General features: G+C 45.0%; 1 protein-coding gene across 16 annotated transcripts in view; it reads right to left on the bottom strand.

Moving 5' to 3' along the window:
- Positions 1 to 10,846, bottom strand: part of EPB41L2 (erythrocyte membrane protein band 4.1 like 2) — a 110,916-nt gene extending 100,070 nt beyond the window's left edge. For 14 of the 16 annotated variants that reach the window (XM_081942842.1, XM_081942841.1, XM_081942839.1 and 11 more), the window contains exon 1: positions 10,743 to 10,846. The gene's annotated coding sequence lies outside the window, so the exon portion shown is untranslated. Of the gene's footprint in view, positions 1 to 10,553; positions 10,713 to 10,742 lie in introns of those variants that run through there. The other 2 variants (XM_081942847.1, XM_081942846.1) reach the window with 2 other exon arrangements.
- Positions 10,847 to 14,201: the final 3,355 nt, after the last annotated feature.

Raw genomic sequence — 14,201 nt, forward strand, 5'->3', positions numbered from 1 at the left:
TGTGAAATCTGTTTCTTTGTGGCCTCACATATAGAAAGGGCTGTGTTTGCCAAGAGTATAAACAAATTGAACCATGTATTAGTTTTGAGAAATTTTAGAAGCATTGTATATAAATAATCCAAATAAATAATAAATTGATTTTGTAATTTGTATTATATTTAATATATTCTAAGATATACTGTATATAAAACTATTCTATAAATTATATTAAATATTTGTACAGCACAGCATATAATTAATAGCAACAGGTTTAACAGGATTATTTCCTATGAAGTTATAAATCAGTACAAATTATAGAATGACCGTTGGCTTACCTGAATGGTTGTTCTCTAGGCGCTGTGGGAGTGTCCAAGCATGGGTTAACTTCAGCTTGCTGCCAAGGACTGAGTTCAAATCTTTGCGAGGACCAACTGGCCGCCCGACAGATCTCCTCAATAGGTGCTTGAGTGGCCCTGGAGGCCGTCGTTGCGGCACTCCTCATGGAGTGTGCTGTTATATGAGGAGGAACAGGCCTGGCTTGTTGTTCGTAGGCCAACTTGATGCATGCGCGCAGCCAGCAACCTAGGGTGGAAGATGACACTTTCCTGCCCATGGAAGTAGGTTGGAATGAAATGAAGAACAATTCTGACTTGCGAAAGGAGGTCGTCCTCTTTTTGTACACCCGCACAACGCGGTGCACATCCAGTTTGTGCCAGACCCGCTCCCTGGGATGGCTAGGGTGCGGGCAAAAGTCTGGGAGGATCACCTCCTGTGTTCTGTGGAATAAGCTATTTTTTGGTAAGAAGGCTGGATCCAATCTCAGAATGACCCTGTCTGAAGTATGATACAAAGGTCCTCCCTAACAGAGAGTGCAGCCAGCTCTGAGATTCTGCGCGCCGAAGTAATGGCTACGAGGAAGGCAGTTTTGAGCGAAAAACTGGTCCATGTCTCATTGTAAATCTGCACAGTAGAAGGTCTCCTGGATGCCTGGATGGTGCAGATGATCTTGTCAGAGAAGTTGTCCTGCCTCAGGAGCTCCCCCTCAAGTGCCACACGGCCAATTGAAGCCATCGAGGGTCCGGGTGAGGAATGGCCCCATGGCAAAGGGAGACCTGCTCTGTGCCAATGCTTGGTCCCCGACAGACTGACAGGTTGGCGAACCAGGACCTCCTTGGCCTGTGCGGGGCCACGAGCAGTACCTCGGCCCCCTCCAGCAGGATCTTCCTGATCACCTGAGGTATTAGTGGGAGGGGCGGGAACGCATTTAGCAGTCCCGGGGGCCAGCAGCACTGAAGAGCGTCCATCCCTTCCGCGTCGGGGCATTGTAACCTTGAAATGAACCGGGGGAGCTGAGCATTCTCGGGAGTGGCAAACAGGTCAATCACCGGGAAACGGAACCTCTGCATCAGCTGGTGGAACAGAGATGAATATAGCTGCCATTCCAAATTGCTGATGGTCATCCTGCTTAGCCAGTCCGCTGTCACATTGTCCTCCCCAGAGATGTGGTCTGCCCTCAAGGACTCGAGGTGGCGTTCCATTCAATGCCCCAACGCCTCTGCCTCCGACATCAGGGCTGTTGATCGAGTGCTGCCCTGATGATTGATGTAAGCCGTGGTGGCGATATTGTCCGTCAGAATGAGGACATGACGGCCTTCGATGAACCGACGGAAGTGGCACAGGGCAAGTCTGGCGGCTCTGAACTCCAGCCAGTTAATATTGTGGGCGAGCTCCACCTGCGACCAGCTGCCCTGCCTCACATGAGTCTGTAGGTGGGCACCCCAGCCGTACAGGCTGGCGTCTGTTGTTATGACCAGGCGCTCTGGTTCCTTGAAGAGGGACCCCTTCGCTAGTGCCACCACCCGAGAGACCGAACCACTCTTGGGGGAACGGTGACCACCCTCTTGGAGTTGCTGGCTTTGCGTCGCTGTATGGGGAGAACGAACCACTGAAGTTCTCGTGCATGCAGTCACGCTCATGGAACTACAGCGATGCACGAGATCAGCTTCCCCAGCAGCTGAGATAGTCACTAGAGGTGCTGACCTGGATTTCCTGATCTGGCGTACGAGAGATGTGATGCTGTCCCTTTGTTCCTGCGTGAGGAAGACCCTGCAGGTTCTGGAGTCGATCACAGTGTCCAGGTGTTGAATTCTGGAGGTAGGCTCCAAATGGCTCTTCTCCAGATTGACGGAGAACCCGTGTTGCTGTAGTGTGTGGACGGTGGCGTTGAGGTCCTGGCATGCTCTCTGTCTGGACGCCGACATTAACAGGATGTCATCCAGGTAGTAAACGATCTTCACTGGACAAGTTCTGAGGTGTGCAGCGACAGCAGCCAGGAGGTTGGTGAAGGTCCTGGGGGCCGATGATAGGCCGAAGGGAAGAGCCTTGTATTAATAATGCTGGTTTGCAAACTGGAACCTCAGAAACTTGTGATGCATTAGATGAATGGGGACATGCAGGTATGCTTCCTTCAGGTCAATTGAAGACAGGAAGTCATCCTGTCTGATGCAACCCAAGATGGTCTGGAGCGATTGCATCTTGAAGCACTTGTACGCTATGTGGATGTTGAGTTTCTTGAGGTCCAGAATGGCTTTCACCCCTCCCGAGGCTTTGGGAACCAGAAAGAGGATTGAGTAGAATCCCTTGCCTTCTTGACCCCGGGGCACCTGCTCTATGGCCGCTATGTCCAGTAGATGCTGGATCTACGCCTGCATCATTTGTCGCGTGTGGGGTGACTTTGGGATGGGACAACAAATGAAGGACCAAGAAGGAAGAGAAAGGAAGTCTAAGGTGAGGCCGTGACGAATGGTGTTCAGTACCCAAGCGTCTTGTCATTGTCTCCTCCCACTGGCCGGCATAAACCTGTAGCCGACCCCCGATGGGAGGCAACTGGTGACGGTCACTTGGTTCTGCGAAAGGAGGGGTTGGAGAACCCTCCTCGAAAGAACCTGCGGTTACCCTGTTGTCTGGTTTTTGTCCCTGAAGGGGGCCCTATCCTGGGTGAGGTCCTGTGATTGGGAATAGGACCTGGTAAAAAACCCTGAAGTGGAAGGGGAGTCATTGTTCCGAAAGGGCTGCCTACGAAAATAGGAACGGCCTTTGCGGTCCGGTTTCTTGGTGACCGTCGGTAGGATCGTTCGTTTGTCCTTGGACTCAATCAGAACAGAATCCAAGGCTCCCCAAATAGCTTGCCACCCTTGAAGGGAGCTGAGGCCAACTTCCACTTAGCCTTCATGTCTGCCTGCCAGTAGCGTAGCCACAGCAAGGGGCGAGTGGTCACATTAGAAGCCATAGCACTTGAGGAAAATTTGGGGGCGTTAAGTGATGTGTCGGCCGAGTACTCGACCACTGCAATAATCTTGTTCACGTCTTGGCGTGAATCTTATGACAGGCTTTCTCCACCCTTTTGTATTCCGCTTTCAGACCTTCCAGTAGGTCGGCTGGGAGGACCGCGTTGGAAGTTAGCGCCACTATGGGATCATCCACTTGCGGAAGCTTTACGAGCTCCTCCATGATGGTCTCTACAGGGTAAAGTTTCTTGTCCACCCCACTAGGATTGGCCATTGACCCGGTTGGACCCATTGTCGCTGTGGTTCTGGAGCCAACTCCTGAGGAGGAGTGATTTCCTCAAAGAGGCCTGCACCTGGATCCCCCGGTCCTATAATCTCCTTGTTACCCTGATCAGTGGTATTCTTATCAGATTGGGTGGGAAGCCCCATTTGAATGGACGAATCCCTAGCCTTGGTCAGAATGGCCTTGAACATTGTAGGCTTAAATAAGCCAGAAAATGCGGGGGCATCGGGGGCCGGGTGCTCATCCTCCCACAGATCAGGGGCGTCCGGTCCACCCTCCTCCTCATCAGACACCTTGCTAACAGCTGAGGAAGCAGGAGGGGAGGCCCCGGAGGGTTGAGGGAGAACCCCAGGATTCTGCCCTCTGGCTTTGCTCAGGAGGGGCAAGGATAACCCCAGTTGTTGGATGCCATTAGCAATCCCCTACGATATTACCCTTTGAACAACCTCCTGCATTGCTTGGAGTAGCTCAGGAGCTTCCCCAGAGTTAGGGCCAGTGGAAGGGGCCTCCTCCCCCAGTAGGGAACAAGCCTCTTCCATGTCTACCTCCTCCAGAGAGGAGATAGGAGACGTGGGGGATGTCCTGGAAGGATTGAGAGAAAATCCAAAATTCCCTTCTTCTGCCAGAGAAGGAGAGCCTTCTCTTGGAGTTTCCACCAAGGGAATGTCTGTAGAGACTGGTGGTGGAGGTGGTTCCCTGGCTTGCACAGTTTGTGCCTGGGCACTAACTGCCTTTTGAAACTGTTTCTCCAGGGCCTTCTGTCTCCTTTCAGCCAATCTTTCTGCAGCTTTTGAGACTTTTTTGGCTTGGGGCTGCTTCCCTTTTGCAGGGCAGCCTGCACTGTTCCCTTTAGCAGCAGGGTTGGGCCAGCTGCATTTGTTAGCTGGAGGTTCAGCTTGATCCCTGGCCATGGCACTCTATTTTAGTCAGTTTTAGTTGTTTAGTCTCAGCAATGCAAAGGTCTGAAAGTATGCCCCTTTAACGCAGTCCAATTTCTGAGGAAAACGGGACTTGCAGGGATCAGTAACCGTCAGCAATATTTTTGGCGCCAAAAATGGAAGTCCCAAGGTGCTGCAGATCTGCGCTGTGATAAAGCAAGGAATGAACCGAGAAAGCCAAACTCCTTGCAGCTGCTCTCAATAGTCTTCCTGGGGAGGGGGAGAAACCTGCCTGGAGCCCCAGAGCAAGATCCCAAATTAAGAAGCCCTCCCAGCGGCGATCTGCTATGGAAAACAGATTGTGGCAAGCAAACGGCTTGAGAACACGCTGCTTTTTTTCCTGTCCAAAATGTCTGCCGTAAACTTTGGAGCGCACCAGGGAGCTGTCGGTAATCTGGAAGACTCAGTAGAGCCTCCAGGTTAAGAATAGTCCACCGACAGCTTTCTTGAGTGGGTCCCTAGCCTACCTACCTGCCCCCAGAGCTCGCCAGCAGCCACTGACAAGCCTCCCGGTGGTGCCTTGACCGCGGTGGTCGCGGAAGGCAGCCACGCTCCAAGCACCTGTTCCGCGCTTCAATTAGGAGTGAACTTTCATACAGTGGAAAAATAAAGAATCCTAACACAATATGCTAAACACAAAAATAAGAAAAAGGCTACACTAACTGCTTGGAGAGTCCAATTTGCTGTTCAAGGACTGGAACTCCCCAACTGCATCCTTTTAGGGCGACTGAGTTTTTAAAACTGAGCCTCTGTGGGGAACAGGAGGCGTGTCTACACAAAGATTTGAACTCAGTACTTGGGCAGCAAGCTGAAGTTAACCCATGCTTGGACACTCCAAGCAGCACCTAAGAGAAGATATACAATACTGCCTCACTATTAACAGAAATCTTAAAAGGAATATCAATATCTTCTTATAACGAAGGCCACAAACTAAAGTTAGATGAACCTACTTCAACCAAGCAATGAGCTTGAATACTGTATACTACCTTTTCTTAGAAAAACAGTTTTTACATTACCTTTGAAGAAGTTTAATCAGTAGGGAGAACTAGATCGCACTATATTCTAATAGAATAAACTTCCTAGTTTCTAAATTTAAAACATTCTTGGACCTAGAACTATAAGCACAGCTTTGTTTAAGCCTTTGTAAACATATAGGTAATCCTTGACTTACAACAATTGAGTCCAAAATTTCTGTTACTAAATGAGACAGCTGTTAAGTGAATTTTACCCCATTTTAAGACCTTTCTTACCACAGTTGTTAGGTGAATCACTGCAGTTGTTACTTTAGTAACATGGTTGTTAAGTGAGTCTGGCTTTCCCATTGACTTGGCTTGTCAGAGGGTCACAAAAGGAGATCACATGACCCCAGGACACTGCAACCGCCCTGTGAGTCAGTTGCCAAGTGTCTGAATTTTGATCATATGACCATGGGGATGTTGCAATGATCATATTGCCTTCTGGCAGATCGTGTTGCCTTCTGGCAGAAGATACAGAACTATTAAAACTCGGACCACACATCTTCTGAATAGTTTTTATCCCAGAGCTAAAATTGCACCCAACAATGAACTTAAGGCTCACCATCAATAAGCTGTTGGATAGCATTATTTGGTCTGTTGCGTGAATGCTTGGGTGGTTTAGGGGTGGGAAATTTTTGGTGGGTAGGGGTGTATTAGGGGATTGTCATGGGTGTTGGGTCTGGTCTCTGGGTGTTATGTGCATTTCATTGTATGGGTATACTGTGTATATACGTACAATGACAATAAAGTTAAACTATATAAATATGAAAAATTGTGATGTTATTTTTTTCAGTACAGTTGTAACTTTGAACAATCACTAAATAAACTGTTGTAAATCGAGGACTACCTGTATTCTAATTTTAACTTCTTGAAAGTCAAGAGACAGGTCAAGTGTCATATATGCTGCCTTGAATTCTTGGACAAAATGTGAGATATAAATCTAATAAACACATCTCATAACATGCATGTGAAAAATGTAAAGAAACAAGTTTAAAAAACAGGTAAAAATTCTAAGACACTTCAAAGGGAATCCACTGGGAAAAGTTAAACCCTGGAAAGGCCAGATTAAATCAATCTCTGCTTGCTAGATAAAAAAATAATATTAACATAAGTAATGTTAACAATGTAAATATGTTTTTATTATACTATATAACAGAAGTAGATAGCAAAATTAGTAGATTTGGCAAATGTCAGAATGTTTTATAATAGGGAAATTAAAATATAACAATAAAATATGGCCAGATAGATTGCAGCACCTAGGTAATTCTGGATTACATTGAAAGACCACCAAAACACTTTCATAAAACTGTCAAGAAAAAGACAGATTTGCCCATGCAGTCACTCAGGATCAAGCTCAACTTGAATCTTTACTTTTAAATACAGTAAGCTAAAGCAAAATAAAAATAGCATTTATTTTTAAAAGATGGGAGGGAAAACAAGAAAACATGGAAACTACTCATGCAACATTCATATAGAGGTGCTTATGAAAAGGTAGATTAACGATTTTAAAGACGCCACTATAAATGTCTTATTAATATCAGAATGGACTGCATTCTGTGTGCTAAAAGTAAAAAGCCCCATCTGAAGTTTTGCAAGATGGCACTCTGGTTCTGAGCACATGAATGTTAGCCGTTTTCTTCTCAAACTAGAAGAATCAAAGCATGTCTCCTAAAGCATAAAAGAACCAAACTTCCCATTTCAGTAAAGTTGAATTAAAAAGAACAATATGGTTTTAAATATGTTTATTTCAGAATTACGCCTAAATGTAATTCTACATGTATGCTTATAAGGGAGGCATCCTTTTTTTCTCATTACACTTTTCATTGTCTTTGTGTATAAACAGGGAAAGCAAGACAATTAAAGCAAACAGTCTCAAAAGGAGTGGCATGTTATTCCTCCTCTTCAAACAATGGAAGGTAATATGTTTACTTTTCCTAACCTGGCAAGCAATCATACATCCCAAATAAGGTAATTACTCCAAATACTTTTGATAGTCCAATTGTAACAAAAAAAACAACAACATTTGTAGACCTGGAAGAATGTTTTAGTGGTTCTGTTGAAGATACTGGTAGATGACGGGAAGAACAAAGTCAGGGACCAATCATCAAGGAGAAGATCTACGTAGTCAGGAAGTGTTAACATTGACTGGCACATAATCAATATGTTACAGATCTTGAAAGAAATTCAGTACTATAAAATTTAGAAATAATTCCTAGAAATACACTCTTTTATGAGAGAGATTTTTTTTTAAACTCTATAAATTAGTGGTATTTTTGCTGCTTACATGTACAACAGTTCATGCTACATCTGGCCATTATTAACTTTTCAGAAATTTGGAAATATTATTATAAAACCTGAATTAACTAAAGTACACTTGTCAATTTTTCCCTGTTCTATTTATCTAGTTACGTCTTTGTACTGTATGTTTGCTAAATTTTAACCAATTCCCAGGAGAGGGGACAAAATTGCTCATAATTATTGCTGCAAAAGTTGCTTATGTTCAAAAGTTATTACCATGATTGTTTAATAATCAAATTATTTCACCCCAAAACAATTTTGAAATCATTTTACTTAAGACTGTAATTTTATTTCCAGTATGTTCTAAGTTTATTCCAAAAACTGCTGATCAACAACTTGAACTTGTAAACCACTAAATGAACTATACTGAGATATATTCATTAAAATAACTGAAAGTTTACAAAGCAATTCTATGATCAAAGTTTGAAAAACTTTTCATTAGACAAGATGTACAAAAATTCAGGAAAAAAGGCTGTGGCAAAGAAATATAGTGTTCAAGCCACATCTGTACCATTCTTACATGACATATCCCTAGATAGGTACATTGGACTTTTTCCAGGGCAGAAGATTGGTTAAATTACAGAAAAATGCTGAAAAAAGCAAAGAAGGAAAACATAAAGGAAAACTAATAAAGACAAAATCCTTTGTATCATACTTTTATACCTGTTACAGTATGTCACAATAGAAAGATATTAGTTCAGTTTATCCTTTGACATTCAAAACTGAAGCCAACCTAGATAGAGCTCTGTTGAAATAAAGAAAATTATCTATATTTCCACCATCCTTAATAGTTTCCTAGCCACTTTCTCATTTTCATCAACAAGCTATCCAGAAACAATGCTTCCCCATAACATTATAAAATAAATAAGTGACAGCTTTCCTATTCCATCCATTCCATTTTCTCATACCATACAATATCCTAGCCTAGAATATCCCGCAGGAATGAAAAACAATTATCTAGGTAAGATTAAAAGATGAGACATTAGGTTCAGCCCAACTCTTGGTTACTTCAGTCTTCTCTATCTCACCTACCTTATATTCTCCATCTCACCTACCCTAAACCAGAATTATCACTTTTACCTTTAATGCAGAGACTGTGCATACAATACTGGGTGATCATTTCTCTATGTACATGTCCTCATACTGATTCAGACTTATGTTAGCATAATCTAATACCAAATGTGTCCTCCTAATATTCATTTTTAAATTTCATAAATTAAATTTAGGATTTTACAAGCGTGACTATTTTGGGGAGAAGGACAAGGGTTATTTTTTTCCTTTTCTTTTATCCTATCAAATGTTAAATAGAAAAATCCTAAATGAACCTTGTTGCATAATGCCACCCTCTCAGTATTTAGATTAACAGGACAAAAAGAAAAAGCTTACAATCTTCCTTTAAAACTATCATTGTAAGAGTGCTATTGTGGCTTTTAGATTTTTAAAGTGAATCACTGATGCATGATTGCGAAGGTGGTAGATGTAGAATTGGAGAGGCACAAATTCAAGCACACCTTCACCCACAGCATTCTGGATAAATTTTCTCAGTTCCATTTACCTCATAGGGTTTCTATTGTGAGAAAAAAAACGGGAGGAGAAAGCACTACCTACTGTATACTGTGTTGGGCTGCTGCAGACAAGATAGGATATAAGCCTCACAAATACTGTAATCTTTTCCAAAACTGTTAGAATCATCATTTCTCAATAATTTTGATACGATTCCTATGTTAGCTGCATTCATATAATGCTCCTGCCTTCCCTCTTAAACCATTTTTAATGGTGATCTTCCCCGGTGGGGGCGGAGGTTCCCCCACAAAACGAACCACAGCAGCTGTCTCCAATGTGTAAAAACAAAGTTGACAGATCTCCCCCTTTCCCACTTGCAGCGGCTTCCCTAATAAGTTATGATCCCGAGATTTTGTGGGCGAACTTCCAAAAAAATGTCGCCTCGCCCCAGGGCGCACTTTGGGTGTTGAGCACACACAAACATACACACGCACACACGGCAAGGTGTAAAAAAGGAGGGAGATTTCAACAAACACTAGCGCCAGTTCCAGGATGCAGCTTAACTAAAGGAAGTTTCAGACCGCACATGTGATCTTTTTCTTTCTCCCTCCCTCTCTTTTTCTTTCTTTCCTTGTCTTTTTCTTTCTCTCGTTCTCCCCCCCTCTCTTTTTCTTTCTTTATTTCTTTCTTTCTTTTTTTGCAACTGGCAGTGAAGGCGCCGCTCCCAATCTCAGCGCGAAAGAAACGTCTCCGGGCCGCGGGGCATCTCTACATCTCACTCCCCCGATGGCGGCGCAACTCGTCAAGAGCTCGAACCCGGCTCGGCCCGAAAGTTGTGCGCTCGTCGTCCGTCCGTCCCCCCACTCCTCTCGCCAGACCCCTCCTTTCATCCCACGAAAAGAGAGGAACGGATTTCCCCGAGGCCGAGCGGACAAGCGCCTTCCTGGCGGAACTGCTGCAGCCCCCACTCTTCCTCTCCCCCTCAGCCCGGGCTGACTTTGATGGAGGCTGAAGCGCCACCGATTCGAACTACATCACCCCGATCTGGCCCAGAAGACGAGGAGGCGACCGGCCGGGGGAGGAGGAAAAAAAAGGGGGGGGAGTAGAAAGCAGGGCAAGAAGCAGCGCTGGCCACATGTCCCACCGACCCACCGATCTAAGTCTGGAGCTGAAAATGAACAGGAGCTGCACCTCCCGGCAGAGGCAGTAACCGCTGCCCAGGGAGCAGAACCGACCGACCTCCACTCACCTCCGGCGCCCGAAGAAGGAAGGGGAAACCCGGCGCCTTCTGCGCTCCGCCTCTCCCGCTCCTCGGTGCCCAGCTGCCTGCCTCACACACGCCTCCCACGCTCCGAGGGAAGGAGAAGGCGCCTGACTCCCAGCTCAGCCCACCAAAAGGCACAACTCGCTCCGGCTACACGCGCTGAGCGCTCCCTACCTGCCTTCTTCCAGCTCGTCCCCGCGCACCGTCTCCCTCAGTTTGACTCAAAATTGAAATTCCCTGGCCGAGGCCGTCAGCCCCACCCCAACCCTAAACTGCCTCCGCCTGGAACCACGCCCCCTTTGCGCCTCTAAGCCAATCAAGGGCCTGGGACAGCTCTCGACCCCACCTATACCCTCTTGGGGGCTTTTTTTTTCCTGGCCCGTCAATCACAAGCATGGCCAGTTGCCTGCCTCCCTCCTGCTTTTTCTAGCCACGCCCAGCTATCGCCAGACTTGAAGTTTGAAGAACCGCGTCTTCGGGCCCGCCGGGCGCGCGCTGTCTTAGCCTTAATGTTTTCGGCTCTGGAGACGAGAAATGCAAAGGGAATGCAAGGGGGGGGGCGAGGAAGGCGGCAGAATAAGCTGCCCTAAGTGAATTGGCGATTTAAAACGTTTCAGTGGTTTCCTTTTTTCCCCTGCCAAATGGTTTGTTGCGATTTTAGGCGGGAGGCAAATCCGGGATGCAGCGCGACGACTGAGTTTTCTTTGGTCAGGAGCTTTTAATGTCGCTTATGTCATCCTTCCCGTCCCATTTATGCATTGCCCTCGGGATAACAAGAAACGCAGCCACGTGTGATACTTGCACCAAATGGGGACCGAGCAGCAATCTTTGTTAGCTCACTTCATATTTTTATTTGTTCAGGAGTGTTAGCCCAATCGCTAGGATACGAAATGATTCCCAAAATTCAAAAGGGAAAAATTATATTAAAATCAATTTAAATGTAATAATGACCCACATTTTATGAGCTGCCTTTTCTGGTCTCTGGTATCTTGAAATCCAGGCAATAAATAAGGTATCCTTTACAGACACTGGCACACATCAAAAAATAAAATGTTTTTCTGAAGAAAAGAAAAGTTGGGACGTGCTATATTTCTAAGGTAAAGGAGGTCAGGCAGTGAGTCTTATTAAAAGGACTTGACATTTTGTCTGATCTACATCAATCTCTAACGGGTGCAGGAGGATGCAGGATTCTCCATAGGGCTTTTTTGATGGGCCTGGCAATTCTGGATATATCCTGATGCCATGGTTTAGAAATAGCCACAACCAGCACATTTGAATTGAATGTAGAGTATTAGTAACCAGTAGATCTAAGAATAAATATAATTCTACAATAGCAAATTTCCCTAGCTCCAAATTTTGGATCAGTTGTAGTTTCCATTTTGAATTCATCGATAGCCCTATGTAGAATAGGGTGAAATAGTCCAGTTCTGTCAGGATCAGAGCATGTCCCCTGAACATCTTGGTCCAAACCAGGCCATAAGTGACACATCAATTGGAGCTGAGCAAAGGTACCATGGCTTGCACTGATGCTCAAGTCACAGACAAGCATTGGGGATGGTGGAATGCAACCGTATCATACTGCTGGAGTCTTACAACTCTTGGTAGGAATTATTTGAACTCATTTCTCCTCACACAGGTTGCTTTCACTTCTGGACACTAATTTAGGACTTCCATAGCATCCAGAGATTGGCTAGGATGGCAATAAACAGTTGACTAATAAACAGTTAACAGATAAGCACATCTTCAGCATACTGATATAACTCACCTCTGATTGACAAGTAAATATCAAATAATAATAATAATAATAAATTTGAATTTATTAGCCGCTCCCTCTCCAGACAGGACTCGGGGCGGCGTACAATAAAACATATAAAACATAAAACATATGTGCAAACACATAAACATCCAAATACACACATATATAAAGACATACATGCACGGAGGAGGTAACAAATTACATCACATTTAGACAATTAAAAGTCACCATTAAAATACCCCATTAGTAATACCACAATTTAAAATTTAAAAGGACTGTCAGGAGGAATAAGGAAAAATTTACGGTTGAGCCAGGCCAGATAATTGAAAGAGGTGGGTCTTCAGCTGTACACGGAAGGAGCGGAGATCGGAAGTAATCCTGATGTCACGGGGGAGGTCATTCCACAGGGCTGGGCCCATCACAGAGAAGGCTCTGCTCCTGGGTGTCGCCCCCCGACACTGTTTAGCGGACGGCACCCGAAGAAGTCCCTCTGTGTGAGCGGATTGGTCGTAGGGATGTATGGGGCAGGATGCGATCCTGCATGTAACTAGGTCCTGGGCCATGAAGCGCTTTAAAGATCATAATCAAAACCCAAAATAGATGTTAAGTAACAAAGGACCTAGAGCCAGGGCCTGAATCATCCCACTCTGGAATGGCCGAAGCTCACCACCTACATTAGTTTTATCCCATGCCCTGCTCCCTTCGTATTCCAAAAATCTACCAAATGTGGACACAGAGGTGCCTGCCAAATTGTTGGGAAAATTGCCAAGTCCCAACCCATTTGGACTGATTTTTATTTCATTAATTAATTTGCACTTTTTTATTTATTTATTTATTTATTTATTTATTTATTTATTTATTTATTTATTTATTTATTTATTTATTTATTTATTTATTTATTTATTTATTTATTTATTTATTTATTTATTTATTTATTTATTTATTTATTTATTTATTCACATTTCTAAACCACCCCCTCTCCCAAAAAGGGACTCGGGGCGGTGTACAGTCCACAATAAATCACAGATAAAATACAAATATAAATAGAACTATAAATGTATGTATGTATGTGGAGGAGGTTAAAATTAAGAGTACTGTACAGAAGAATAAATATGAGGCTAAAAGCCCTAAAAACAATTAAAACTAAAACATTACCCTTAAAATAACCAGATGAGAATATACTACCAGGAGTTCATAGATGTAACATTTATAATCATGCCAGGCCAGCTAGTCGGAACAGGTGAGTCTTCAATTTTTGTCGGAAGGAGCGGAAGTCTGAGGTGGTTCTAATGTCGGGGGGGAGGTCATTCCAGAGGGTTGGGCCCATCACAGAGAAGGCTCTACTCCTTGGCGCCGCCCGCTGGCATTGCCTAGTGGACGGCACTTGGAGAAGGCCCTTCCTGTGAGAGCGGATTGGCCGCAGGGATGTATGTGGGAGGATGCGATCCCGCAAGTAACTAGGTCCTGAGCCATGGAGCGCTTTAAAGATGGTAATCAGGACCTTGAAACGCACCCGAAAAACCACAGGTAGCCAGTGCAGCTCGCGCAGGAGCGGTGTTACGTGGGAGTATCTAGACCTCCCCATGATAACCCGCGCGGCCGCGTTCTGGACTAACTGCAGTCTCCGGGCGCGTCCCAAGGGAAGCCCCATGTAGAGAGCATTAGAGTAATCTGGGCGAGACGTCACCAGCGCATGAGTGACTGTGCGTAGGGCATCCCGGTCCAGTAGGGGGCGCAATTGGCGCACCAGGCGAACCTGGTGGAACGCCCCCCTTGCCACGGCTGCCACATGGTCATCCATTGACAGCCGGGCATCTAGGAGGACGCCCAAATTGCGCGCCCGTTCCACAGGGGGCAGTAGCTCGTCCCCTATGGCC

This window comes from Natrix helvetica (genome assembly GCF_964273705.1).
Source record: "Natrix helvetica genome assembly, chromosome: 2".
Taxonomy (NCBI): Eukaryota; Metazoa; Chordata; class Lepidosauria; order Squamata; family Natricidae; genus Natrix; species Natrix helvetica.